The sequence below is a fragment of the Corvus moneduloides genome, chromosome 3 (genome assembly GCF_009650955.1).
Source record: "Corvus moneduloides isolate bCorMon1 chromosome 3, bCorMon1.pri, whole genome shotgun sequence".
Classification (NCBI taxonomy): Eukaryota; Metazoa; Chordata; class Aves; order Passeriformes; family Corvidae; genus Corvus; species Corvus moneduloides.
The window spans coordinates 15144172-15158744 of NC_045478.1; the positions used below are offsets into that span (position 1 = coordinate 15144172).

Consider the following 14573-nt stretch of genomic DNA (forward strand, 5'->3'; position numbering starts at 1 on the left):
GCTGAGACAACCATTGAAACTGCACTTGGTTCAAATTTGGGAGAAAAAGTTATCAACTCCTGTCCTGCTTTACAAAGGAGTGAAAGAGTCAAAACTATTTCTTGTAGCAATTATCTGCCAGGCTCTGGCTTCACTGGACAGCAAACTACTCTCAATAAATGTACTGTTCTTAAAAAGTTCCTGGATTTTCTCTACTAATTCATACCCCATGGCAATCTGTGAGCACCCAGCTGAGGTGACTCTGTTGGGCTGAAATAAGGCAAAGTGCAGTAAGAAGCAGCCCATGCCAACACCAAATTTGCAGTCAAGAGTGAGAGGGGCAAACCTGCTCAAGTGCCAGCCCTGGAGGAGTGGCATATCCACCACTGGCATGCACTGAAGCAAAGATGCTGAATGCCACTGTTCCTGCAAATTCAACATGGCAATTATAGTTTATTTCTCTACTTCTTGTTTCCAAGCTATCCTAATGTCCTATCAGCTTTTGTTACTCAGCTTTGTCCTAATGGCTTCTGTACAGAGCTATGTCAGAGTGGATGTATCTTAATATACTTGTACTTTAATGCAGTCAATACTCATTATTTTCAATATTCCTGAAGATGAGCTGCTCCTTTAGGTACAACTATGTTCAGGCCCTGATATGGCAGATGTAGCATCACTCACTGACTTTCTTCCTGAGATTTATCCCAAAAGCCAGACAGGCTTTGCTCCCACCACCCCAGTCAAGGCCTCATTCCTGTACTGGCTCAAAATCATCTTCTAACTTGAGCTCAAATGTATTCAGTGCTGGCGACCACATCTGCCCTGGTCCCAACACCGTCTTCTCTGGAACTTCCCCTCTGCTACACACATGGATAGAAGGCCATCAGTCCCTCATCATCTTTGGCTTCCCTGGCTTAACTGACCAGGTTCTTCTTGCCTCCTCTCAGACACACCGTGTCCTTTCCCCGTGTCACAGAAATCCTCCCCTGCACTTAGTGCAGTGACAGCCTCCTGACCTCGGCACCGCACGCACCATCTCAACACCAAGTTTCCTTATCTGCACTGGGAACTCATCCAAGAAGGGGATTTGCCTTTTGACCTTAGTGCCTTGGGTCAATCTGTGTTCAGCTCTGCCTGGGCTCTCCTCCACACTTCCAGTGAGCAGCTTCTCTCCTGTTCAGGGACAGACTTTCCCTATGTTTCACGCCTTTTCTGTGCCTGCCATCCTCAGGGATACCCTGCTCTCTCAGAATGACGTCCCCATCTTCCATGCTGATGGCAAATGGCAGTGTCACGGCACCAGATACATTACCTGTGCTTCCCCAAATGTGGAGCTTCAAAACCCATCCACTGAGAAGGTCTAATGGATGAGATGTAAAACTCAGAGGAAAAATAATGTCAAGAAGTAAGTGATCCAGCACATTACTGGAACATCTCCATGTATAAAATCTAGTACTACAAGTCATACAAGGATTTTTCCAGTTTCTTCTCCAGCTCTCAGTGTCAGGTGAATGAGGAGGACCATTTCTACCACTCATCCAGTGCGTGAACAGGGAATAATAACCTATTTGTTTTATAAACAAAACAGTAGGGTTGTACAAAGCCAACCAACCAAATGTTACCACACCCTCAACTAGGGGAGACCACAATCACTCTCTATTTGCTATTCAGTAGGATATGTCTACTACATACGTGTATTTCTATTTTACTCAAAATAAAGTTGGGGTTTTTTCCTCATAAAGGGTGAGATTCAGATCTGGCACGTCAGAGGGGCAGCTGAAACAAACAAAAAGGCCATCAGGCAGTTTGCCCTGAAAATACAGTAAAAAAATCCCCTTTACTAAGCAGTAAAAAAGGTGACTGAAAACACCCCTGAATGCTACAAGCGGGCTGCAGCCCACTTGGAGTGTGAGGAGCCTCGGGATCCACTGAAGGGGCAGTGGAAGGAGTTCAGCAAATGTTCATGCACACTGGGTGCCTGTAGTCAAAGACAGATTTGCTGCTGAGAAAAGCACTTTTTTTCCCTTTTTAAAGAAATTTTACATCAAAAGAAGTGTGTCTTTGCTGCTCTAACCCATGGGTGAGCCCACAGGGATCGAGCACAATCCTTCCCCTAGCTTCAAGCAGCACTCGCACCAGAGCAACACAACATGACCTTCTGCAAACCAGAAACCTCTGGACTGGATCACTGTGCAAGCCAATGGATGGGGAGAAACTGTGCAAAAATACCCCAAGTTTGCCAGAACTTTGGGCTATGCCATAATGGAGTTTGGATGCACACTGGGGCATGCAGGCAGCCGTGGCCAGGCACAGGTCTGCGCAGCGGGGCACTCACTCCGAGGGCCCATCACTGCTGACATGTGAGTCGTGAAACATGTCTCAGCATGCCACTGAATAAAACTTGTGTGTACACATAAAACACCCCATATATTGGCTTTTCCTATGGAAAGCGACTGCTTCTCCACCAACACTGCCCTTTCCAGCAGGGAGGAAGCTGCAGCAGCACATTCCTGGAGGCTGCACCACGAACCCCCAGGGGCTGCTGGGAGCACCTCAGGCAAAGCTTACAGAGCTCCTCAAAAACAGAGCGCCACTCTCTACCCACAAATAACCCCACTAAAACACATCCAATTTCTTGCTGCTGCTGTTGCTACCAGCACTTCCAAGCCTGCAGCTTTCCAGGAGAAATCCATGGCATGCACACACACCAGACCGTGCTACATTTGACAAGAGTAGCCTGGTTTCAAGCATCCATAGAAGCAGTGGGAGCTCCCATTTTTTCACTAGGAGCACATCTTAGGCTAGTACAAATTAAGGTTAACCAGTGGCAAAGCCTGCTGCTCCAGCTCTGCAAGGGGGATCACACCTGCCAGTGGCTGCCCCAACAAAAAAGCAGGATGCTGGAGGGCTCCTGCTGTGATGCAGAGCAGTGGCAGCTGAGATCTTGCTTCTGCTGTGCCAGGCACCATGGACGGGGCCAAAAAGAGCCTGTTGCTGTGCCAAAAAGTGGGTAATTTAAGCTGAAAGGTAGATGATGGGACTTCCCTGCTTTGCCAGGCAGCTGGCTGCAGAAACACATTTTGCAGCAGCAAACATCACCCGGCACCGATGAGGTGGAGAGTCCTTTCAAGTCAGTCCTTAGCAGGTCTAAAGATGGGCTAGAGACAGAGGAGCTGCCTGATAAATGGCAGTGCTTGGCAAGCCAAAACCAGAAAATATGTGCTTCCTCTCTCTCAAAAGGTTATGGTCCTTTTTCCTACTGCTGCCTCCCAGTCCATTAAATATCATTAAATTTACCCTGACTGAAAATATTAGAGGTCTCATGTCTTAAACTTGCAAGAACATTTTTTCCACTCAGAGGAATTTTGCTTACCTTCATCAAGCAGTAGTGCCAACAATTGTTAAAGTACAGTATAAATATCAGCCCTTGCCAGTAAACAAATGCAAATTTTGGCACCAGATCACAATGAAATAATCACATAATCACAGAACAGTGTGAGTCAGAAGGGACCTTTACAGATCACCCAGTTCAACCCCCTGCCATGGTCAGGGACACCTTACACCAGACAAGGTTGCTCAAAGCTCTATCCAACATGGCCTTGAACATTTCAAGCGATGGGGTATCCACAACTCTGGGCAACCTCTTCCAGGTTCTCACCACCCTGACAGTAAATTTCTTCCTTATATCCAATCTAAACTTATCCACTTTCAGTCTAAAGCCATCACCCCTTGTCTTGTCACTACAGGCCCCTGAAAATACCCCACCTTTCTCCATCTCTTTTATAAGCCCCTTTGTATCGAAAGACTGCAATGAGGTCTCCTTGGAGCCTTCTCCAGGCTGAACAACTCCAACTCTTTCAGCCTTTCCTCATAGGAGAGGAGCTCCATCCCTGTGACCATCTTCATGACCCCCCCCTGCACTCGCTCCAACAGGTCCATGTCCTTTCCTGTGCTGAACGCTCCTGAGCTGGACACAGTGGCCAGGTGAGGTCTCATCAGAGTAGAGGGGCAGGAACACCTCCCTCATACATGTCAACACCTTGCATGGAAAAGTTCAGCTGAGGAATACCAACATGGATTGAGCAATCCTGCCTGAGGGAATGAAGAATGTATGCACAGCTATGGACCACAATAGTTAGAAACTCCATTTCCATGCTTTATTATTTGTATTTAACAAACTAAAACCCTAAGTGCCAAACTGAAGGTTCAGTGACAACTCATACTAAACATATTAACTACTCAGATTATTAAAACACTCAAGAGCTGCTTTACTTCCTTCTGTGTATGCTCTACTAATCTCTACACTTCCCTCAGTCTGATAAAGCAATTTAAAAAAATCCATTTCACTTTCAGTTTCTGACCAGAGAAAGCACCATGGGTTCACAAGCTATCAGGATTTTTTTTAATGAGAAATGTTATTCTCCATATACTTTCATTAAATAATCCCAGTGAGTTTAGGTATGAAACAGATCTGCAAAATTAAATAGGCAAGAATGTAAACTTGGTGCCTCTGCCTCAAAACACTTCCAGCCTCACCTAAGGAGTGACTTGGCTGAAGAGCTATTTATTGGAACAAAGAGGCTGAGTGGTGCAGGAGTGGCAAGGAGGGCAGGGAGTGTAATACCTAAGCCAGTTATGTAAGCGGGGAAGCACGGGGTGAAAGGACGGGAGGACTCTGCGGGACGCGTGGCAGCCAGCCTGGCAAAGCTCATAAGGAGCTTTGGCAGGAGCCGGCTGCCCCGCTGCTGGGGCAGGTGACACAAGCCAGGCTCCAGCACCCGGGCGGCAGGACCCAGCCCCACACCCCGAGCCACAGACGCAGTGCTTTGCTGCTGGGCTTTCTGCTCATGGGGCACAAGAGTGGAGCCCGTGGGATGCTGGGGAAAACAACAACAGGGCTTTGGTGCTTTCTCTGCCATCTATTTCAGGTTTTAATGCTGGTTTTGCTTTTTTCCCCCCTGGATTTGCTGCTGAAGTGCCCACGGACAATGAGACTATTGAGCATTTACTACAGCGTGAGATTAGTTTGGGTTTCAGTTTCTGCTGAGCCAGCTCATTTCCTTCCACATTCTTACAGGAACAGATGCTAAAATATAAAAGGGCAGTCAGCATCATAATGGCAGAAAAAGGAAAACCCTTCATACAACAGCATGAAGTTAAAAATACTTTTTCACAGCTTTAGCCAGAGCCATGCAATAGCTTGCTCTGCCATCTAATTACATTACACTAAAGAGACAAAAGATTATTATTTTTTCCTAAGAACAACAAAGCCACAAACACATACACAGCTCAAAATATCAAAAACCCAACCAAACATCCAACAACAAAACTGGCCAAATGGGCCAGATTAAAAGAAGTGTTCAAGGGAGCTAAACAGAAAAATTAGTTTTGTCCCCTCCCATCATGCATGACTGCAGCGCTGCCTTCAGACACCAAATTCAGTTGCTACAGCAATTAGTCACAAAATTCAAGGGGAGTTAAAACTGCCAGATACACCGAAGAGCATCCCTGTGCTAGAATCAGTTCTTTCCCCTGAGGCAAACCAAGCAGATGGACAACCTGCAGATCACAAAAAGCCATAAGCCATCCCTGGGCTGCAACAGCAGCAAGGATGAGGTGATGGCAGCCCTTGCTAAACAAACACCCGGCCCTCGTGCCACCGTTCCAGTCAATGCAGGAGCACCTCTTCCCTTGGAGCATCTCTTCCCTGGGAGCTTTGGTGCTCAATGGCCACAGCCCAAGGCCTTACAGCAGAGACAGAGCCACCAGGGCTGGTACTCTCTTTTGGGAAAAAGTAGGTGGAAAGAAACCCAGATTGCCTAATTGCACCACACCAGCCACGTTTCTCTTTCCACAAAGTTACATCCATCAACTTTATTCTTGCTCAGAAATGTCCCAAGCATGGCAAGATGCTTCCCCATGCAGCTCTGACATTCAGATGGTTTGCCAGCTAGATGGGCAACTTGCAACTCCTCCAGGCACTGTTTAAAGTACCTTTTACACACAGATGTAATATCCATTATCCTATAATGTCTTTAAAATGCTTCTCATTAGCCACCCCAGATGTGCAAGCCACTACTTGGCAAGCCCACACCTTCCTGATACTACTCCACCAGCCCATAGCTGAACCTGCAAGCTCCTGCAAGCTGTGGAAAAATACATTGAAACAGGCCAGAAAACTGAGATCACAAAGGACAAAAGCCACTGATTCCCCCATCAGGTTGCTTCACTGCTTGGTGCAAATTTTTCCAGGAGGTTTCTAAGCCTCTGAGAACTACCAAGCTGTGAAGTATAAATACACAATGTAAATACAGAGACATTGATAGGACTAATGACATGAAATCACTGATAAAATTTAGGATTGTCAGACCAATCTTTCCAAATCATTAGCTTCTGGATTTAAGACAAGTGAGGCAGGTTCGTGGAGGCTCAAACAAGGTAGAGTAAAGCAAATTTAGCTCACATGGATAACATAAATGTCCCTACTGGCAGCTTGGACCAGAACCAGGCTCCACAACACCTTACTGACCACAACCTCAGGGAATTTCAATCCTGCCTCTAAAGAGCAGAGAAAATGATGCAATTTCCTATTGCTTTCGTCAACTTATTCATAAATGTTTTAGCATTATGAACATTTTAATCACCTGTGCATTGCCTACACCGTATCGTTAAGTTTTCTTTCAAAACAAACAAAACAAAAAAAATGTAGTATCCTTCATGCAAAAATAAACTCCCAGGGCAGCTCTTGACAAGCACAGCTCCACCATCCCTTCAGCCAGGAGATGTCTTTCTCCCTTCCCTGCAGCTCTCCCAGAAATGGCTCAGCAAACCACCCCAGCACCCACTGTTCCTCCCTGCTGGGAGAGCGAAGCCCTGTGCAGCTGGCACAGCTGGTGCCACACAGTGCCCAGTGGCTCTCAGGCCCAGTTTTGGTGCCAGTTACACCACCCTACTGCCACACTGCTGCATCAGCACAAGGGGCTGCCATCACATTATACATTTTTGATGGCTTCACTATTTCCCTGCTTGTTCACCCATTTCACCTAGACCTCTAAGCCATTCCAGACCTCCTAACTACTCTCTGGGGTTTAGGGTTTAAAGCCAACCCCTTCCCTCACTGACAAAACATACACTTGGGACTGATGGAGGACCTAAACATTTGCCCCACAACAAATATTTATGGGTGTAGAGGGACTTTGCGCAGCACCCCAAGCAAGACAGACACCAGCTGACTGCAGTGTCACCCCCCGGAACCCAGAGAAGGGACAGCCCCACATCACCAGCCCCACTCCTCAGTGGCTGCCCTGTACTCACTCCCTCACCTCACCCCTCCAGATGCCCTGGGCTCAGGCAGGGGGGTCTCCAGGCTGGACTGGCCACCCCATCCCTTCAGCTGCTCCTTCACAGCCCTGTGTGAACCAGGAAGTAGAGGCGAGCCAGCAGTTTATTTTTAACTTTTTTTTCCTCCCGTAAATAAAAAGCTAAACCACATGCATAAACCACATGTTCGCACTAACTCCACCCAGTGACGGGTTTTACATTTTGCATCCTTCCAACACTCAAAATTCCTGGGCAATGATGTAGAGCAGACATCACCCCACAGATTTCCATTACACCCCTCAGTATCCCTGTTCCTACACTGGCAAAATAACTCTGAATTAAGTCTCTCCACAAAGCAGGCAAAGCCTGCAGAGAGAGCTCAGTGAGGGTGACTCTGCTCTCAGCCTGTCTCCCCCTTTCCCTTCCTCCCCAAAACCATCCAGGACATCCAGGAGCACTGGCAGAAGTTGCAGCTCACACTTCCAAAGCTTTGGAGAAAGAAGAGATAGTGTGGGATTATGAGACCCCTCCCACAAGTTAAAGCACAGCTCTGAATCCCTACTAACCAGAAGTTGGCTCTTGCTTCCCTTCTGCAGCTCCTCAGACATCATTGCTTGTAACATCATATAAATAAGTTACAGGATCTCAAGTGACGCCCCAAATTTTAGTTTCAGAGGTGCAGGCAGGTGGAAAGAGTTAAAGGGTTTCCCAGCAGCTGGTAGTTTTGCAGTCTACAGGTTGAATTTTTGGAGCTAGTAGGAGACTACCCATTCACCATGGGAACTTTTGGTACAGCACTTAAGCTTCCCTCAAAGTTAAAATAAAAAGTTGAAAGATCCCCCGTTTTTTCCAAAATGTCTATTGAAATTTCACTTTCTTTAAAAGGAAGGGGGGCACTAGGTCAGTACACACATACCTACACCTTGAGCAGCAAGACCTCTGAATCAAAGAGACAAAAACCTTCAAGAAGCAAATACATTAACACAAGACCCAGTTTGTGCCCACAGTCTGATGAGGCTACACATTCAGGCTCTAATAGCAAAATTACCTGTTTTCAACTCCTGTGCAAAGAGCAACTCCATACCAGCAGAGTGCCACTTAGACATGAACATTATTAGTACAAAAATGCCTGTTTCAGAGCTCTGAAGACACTAATTAATCACAGCACCGGCTCTATGAGTGATCATTTGCAAATGCCACACCCGCTCTGCACCACCCTGACATTGCTGGCAGTGCCTCATCCTAGGCAGAAAAATGTCCTCACTGCTGCTGGATACCATACTGCTTGGACAGCAAGTGTAAGCCATTTGTTTTGATGAAAACTTGAGAGATAAAATAAGGCACTGGAAATCAATAAGAAGGCATCTGCCTCAATTTTAATATTTCCGCACTGACTTTTACCTCCAAGACAAGAAGAATTTGGTGAGTTTGCACAGCAGCTCAAGGATGGACTGGACATCTTCAAGCATTACAAGACTTGAAGATACAAGCTTTGCTCCACAACCTCAACAAGAAAAATATGTTTGTGAATATAAAAAGGTGGAAGCTAAGATGGTTGGGTCACTCCAACTACTACGTGTTCTTCTAAACTAGGATGAAAAGTAGATTCAATGCAGCCCTGCAGATACATTAATTAATTCAAAAACCTTCTGGAAAAGCTGGCAAACATTTTTTTGTATATTTTAGGAAGCAGAGCTGAAGTGGAACGTCTTCTCCCAGTCCAGCCTAACAAACACATGGTAAGATGTTGGCTTTAGGACAGCAGATTACGTTAGCTAACAACCATCCCTTGCTTCACTCTTGCTCAGCCCTCTTGGCCCATCTCAACCAGCCAAACTGGTTTTCAAAACAGCTCACTTTTGGTTGTTGCAGGTGTCATTAGCCACCTTGTTCATGCTTTATCCAATTATTTACAGTGCCCAATGAACACCCTCTGAAAATGCACCAAGGTGCCTGGTACCAAGTTTAATTTTTCCCTTGTTGAAGAACTGCAGGTTATTTTACGCAGAGCGATGGGGAGGTGTATTTGCTGGGCGAAGGGAAAGCCTTATCTTGTGCCCCATTTCCTGAAGGAGACTTGAATTTAAAGCTACTTAATTAACCAACCACACCGTGCAAGGAGCAGTGTGCTTATTGCTAGGAAGCATTGCAGAAGCACCACAGCCAGCTACAATTTCCTTGCTCTGCAGAAGCAGCATATTCCCCTTCCCACTGCCTGAGGCTCTGCCTCACCTCCCTGCCAACGGGGTGGATTTGAAACTGCAGTAACAGCAGCCCCCTGCTCCCTTCCCACACAAGACCACCCATAACAAGGCAGCTCCCTCTTGTCTCACCACAGGGGTGGGCACAGACACCCCACAGAGCAGCACCAGAGGGCTGAAACGGGCTGCCAGCCGCCTCAAGGAATGCTGGCACAGAACCCTCATGCCAAACACCGTCAAGTTCCCAAAGGAAAAGCATTTAAGTGTCAAGACCTCTCTTTCCCAGCCTCCAAAGAATCCTACAGATTTCTCCGGCAGCCCAGCTGACTGTGTTTATTGCTGCATCCTTCACTTTATGGCTCAACATATACCAGAGAGACAGCAATTCTCAGCTAATCAGATTTCTGTGCAGACTGACAAATGGCTCCCAATAAGAATATAAAAACCCAGTAAAATCAAGAGTCTCTCTAATCAACTCACTTGATGTGATGCAGTAAGCCTGTAGGAAGCTCATATACTTTGTTAACACATTGGACTGCACTTTGTGGCAGGATCTTGGGGGGCTGGAAGCAGTGGGGGGACCCCAGCCCAGGCCAGCTGCTGGAAGCAACATGTTCATCTTTGTTCTTTGTGCTCCACTCAATGCTATGTTATTTTAAAACTAATCAATGGAAATTCCTTGACATACCTTTACTGTGCTTGCCAAATGCCAAAGCTTCAAACTGCAGTGTGAACACACACTCACAAAGAAGGTTCTTGCTCCACTGCTGGATTATCCCAGCCCAGAAACTTCTTATAGGTGAATCCTTCCTATCGCCCCAGGCAGACCTGAAAAATCCATGAACTGACACTGCTGATGGGGTGCATAAATCATCTTTCCCATGAAGACTAAGTACCTTGCCTTGTTAACTGACCCTAAAGCTCTGCCACATTCTGTCCCTCCAACCTCCTGATCCTACACACTTTACCTCACAAAGCTCACTCATCATGGAGAAGAGCTTCAGAAATTTAACGACATCACTGACATATACATATGGCACCCCTCCTCTTCCCACAGTAAGGCTCATGGTGACAGCAGGGCACTGCATGCCCAGGAGTCAAACAGCTGAACCCAGTGAGTCAGGAGAAGAGGAGATGTTGTGCAGAGAGGCAGGTGGAAAATCACGACCTCCTCCTCCACAGTGGCCCTCAGCTGGTCTTAGAATATGACCAGGATTTCCAGCAAAAACACTGGTGCTCTCAGAGGTCTGGCACCCGAGCTGCTGAGCAGGTAAAGAGGACAGTGAATCTGTCAAGGTCCCTTTATTAGGTGTGAAAGAAAAACCCTGTGCACACAATACTCTTACTGAAGCTATAAATAGTCCCCTCTGCACCAAAGTTGTGCACACTGTATTGACACTGCTGAGTTAATAGGATTTCCTAGGTAGCCTGAACCAGCTTGGGCTGCTGCAGGGCAGCCTTGCTGAGCCATTTTCACAACACACGCATACCACTGTGACTGGGGGGAGCATAGGGGATAATCCCATGTTTCAGTGTCCTGATCACACTAAGGCAGGAAAAGACTCTGAGAAACTCCTAGAGGGTCAGAATGAGTTTGCATGCACACCACAATAGGGAGAAAACTTCCATGATGGCCTTTTAGACGCAACAAGCTTACCTCCCAGCTGCATTTCAGAACTTACTACAAACTCAATTTATTTCTTTTTTATATTCATCCTTTTTACAGTGGTAGAGAAAGGTAAAAAACAATGCTCTAATAAAATATAATATCATTTTTATATCAAATAATGTAAAATACTATTTTCCTACTCAAGAATATCATGTCATTTCAGTTCCTGTAAGTAAATTAAACCAGTTCTCCCACTAATGGCTCATTATTGTCTTCAAACAAATATGTAAGACAAGAATTTAAACATCTCTTATGCTACTTTATTCCTCCTAAAGAAAGCCCACCCTGTTTGGGTTACTGTCTGTTAACCTAACAGGCTAACCTGAAAACTGTTAACCAAATAATCTTTTACTGTAACATTTCCACTACATTATCTTTGCCTTTATGGTGCTTAACAGCTTGCCACTGGTGCTGGGAATCATGTCCAGGTTTTGCCCTGACCCTTTGAGCCTGTACAAGATGTATGCCCTGTCCTTGGATCCAAGGATGGGCTGCGCTGCCGAGCCTATGCCCGCCTTTCCGGGTACAACCAGAGTATCGCTTCACCCAGCCCTGCCTCATCACTTCCATCACCTGATAAAGCACTCCAAAACCTGTCCAGTGATCTGCTATGGAGAAAGCCAATATTGATCCTTTCACGCCCAAAAGGTACTCGTACCAAGGGCCCCAGTTAAGTACCTGACTGCATAGCCAGCTACCCCACTTTGCCCCGAAGTTGCAAGGGCTGGGCACCACCTGGCTGAAAACATTATCCCAGCACCTTGGGGCCTGAGTCCCAGACCAGGAGGCAGCAAAACTTTATGTCATACAGATGAAGAACATGTCATTCCCATCATCACTGCCTCACAGGCAACTTTCCTCAGCAAGGAATGACATAGGACAGTTGCCTATTGCATATTTCCTGCCAACCCCAGCTTCTTTCAACTGCACCATCACTACAAGCAACACAGGAACCACGCAGGGCAATTGTACCTGTCCATCCACGTGCTAAGTATTGCACAGTGCTGACCCGACCTGCTCAAGATGAGCTCTCATTTGTGCCTGTCACCCTGGGCATGCTGTGTCTCCAGGGCTTAGGGATGCAAACTCTCCGTGCAGCACTTCTGTGTTTTTCTGGAATGACATTTGGCTATTTGGAGCACTGGGAATTTGTAACACAAGAAGAAGAAATAATAAAGTTGACCTCAAACTGGTTCAATACACTCATTCTGAAACTAAAGTAGCTAGAACATAGTGCATCATTTTTTCCTACCAGTCTTAGCTGTTATGGAAAATGCAGCAGTGAAGAAAAGAGCTGGTTCATGAGCTAACATAACTTGTCCGCACCTCATCTGCTCCTTCAGTATGCTCTGTACACCACGGCAGTGATGCACATAGTGCTTGCATAGCTATCTAAGAACCCCAGGCAGAAGTGATTGCAAGAGAGACATGTAGTTCAAAATTTCATTAAAGAAATGGCTATAATACAATCACAAACCACTCAATGCACTGGAGGCTGAATGTTGCTAAGGAAAATTATGAACCTCCTCCTGCAAATATCCTTATCTACCCACAACAGAGAAAGAGCCAATAGTGTAGCAATATCTATATTCAGCACAAGGACTAGACCAGAATAAGGTGATCATTAAATAGTTTAAAACAAAGAAGATAGCAAAATGTAATGAACCTCAACAAACCAAGCGAAACAGGGCTAAGAGGCTCTACCAGCTATGTCTTGCACTTAGTCACCTCTTAGGAAACCTTTTGTAGGAGATGGAAGGACAATCATCTTCCCAAGAGCTTCCACACTGGATGGATGATGGACAGGTGGATCCTTTTGGAAAACTCAGTTTCTTTATTCTGCACAGTGGATAATTCAGCTCAAGGGTAAGGAAAAAAAAAACAGAAGGAGAGATAGGGAAAGTGCTTGAATGTTAAAATAGGCAAATTACTGAGCTAGAAAATCTAGATTAAATTAAGCATTCCTGCAAATGTGTAATAGAGAAACGAATGGCTCCCATCTGGAAGCTCAGCAAATTAACTTGGATCCTGGTTAAGACAACAGCACCAGAGTCTGCTTCCAGAAATGTAAATATCCAGTGTGCATTTGCAATCCAATCACAGGCTAAAAATACAAGACAACTCGGAGTGGAAATCTGATTTTGTGTCTACCCTCTTAATGGCAAATAAAAAAATAATTCTTTAGACACAGCAATCTGGACTTCATTTTTCCTGTTTGGAGAGATGATGCAAGATGTCTTTGCACCAGCAAAGTCTTTCAGCTGCTTCTGATTGCAAGGCCACAGCCTGTTGGAGATCTGATTCTTCTTCCTCATCTCCTTTTCCATCCTGTGTCCCCTGGTTGCTCCACTGTACTGTCCTCAGCTCTCTGTATATTTACATCACTTCATTTGATTCTTCTTATCACGAGTATTCTAGTTTCTTTTTCCCTCAGAGATTTATCTCTGGCCTTCCAGTAAGAAAAGGGCTCTTGGTCTCAGTGGGCAGATGAAAAACTCAGCCACAGGCATGAACCAGGCTCAGGACTAAATTTAGCCCAGAAGAGGATAGTCTTTCTGCCGGTAGACCAGGAAAGCAACTTGGAGCAGGAGCCTATTTTAGATGCTCTCTGGTGGTGTCTACCTCCCTCTAGGCTATAGAGAGAGTCTGAGGAGACCAGGCTTAGACTCTGAGCACCATCCCTGAGGACTTTTGATGCTACAACAGGAAGGAAAAGCTATTACAAGTTAATGTCATCCATATGGTTCAAGAGCTGATACTGGAAGGGAAGTTTTAGGGTGTTTCACCACCAGAAGGCATTCATGGGAAAAAAGCACATTTCTCTGTAGATGAGGCACGTCCTTCTGTGATCACAGCAGGCACAGCCAGGAGCTTTAACCTACAGAAAAAAAATACCTCTAGAGACAGGATAATCAGGAAAATAATTTAATTCCCACATCTGGTTTTAATAAACAAATAGGGGGATTGGTAAATGTGGACAAAAAAAGCACATATTATCCAAACTTAGGAGAGCAAAGAGCATATGAACACTAATAGCAGCAGTTAGATAGGATGTTAGACAATTAGCCAGAATCCACAGATGATGAATAAGAAACAAGAGCACGGATTAACATACTGATACCAGGAGAAAGGGCACTGCAAGAGAAAACTCACGGAGCAGAATAAGAAACTCCAAAGGACAGCAGTGGTATGGGGTCAACACTGCTTGGAAGAAGGAGGGACAACAGCACAGGTTATCCTACACCCTATAGAGTCTGCATGGCAGTGCAGTGCAGACTGCAAGGTCCACAGCAAGACAGAAGTGCCAGCAGGGCTTATCTTACTGTGGGACTGCAACTTCCCAAAATACTCAACTGAAGAACCCACTATTAACGTAAAGAGCTGACCACAGATATTCCTGGAAG

At 45.7% G+C, this 14573-nt stretch overlaps 1 protein-coding gene across 2 annotated transcripts in view; it reads right to left on the reverse strand.

Annotated features, from left to right (window-relative positions):
- HPCAL1 (hippocalcin like 1) overlaps window positions 1–14573 on the reverse strand; it is a 64047-nt gene that overhangs the window by 18896 nt on the left and 30578 nt on the right. The window contains exon 1 of one of the 2 annotated variants that reach the window (XM_032104289.1): window positions 7294–7354. The exons of the other annotated variant lie outside the window; for it this stretch is intronic. The gene's annotated coding sequence lies outside the window, so the exon portion shown is untranslated. Of the gene's footprint in view, window positions 1–7293; window positions 7355–14573 lie in introns of those variants that run through there. 2 annotated transcript variants of the gene reach the window in all.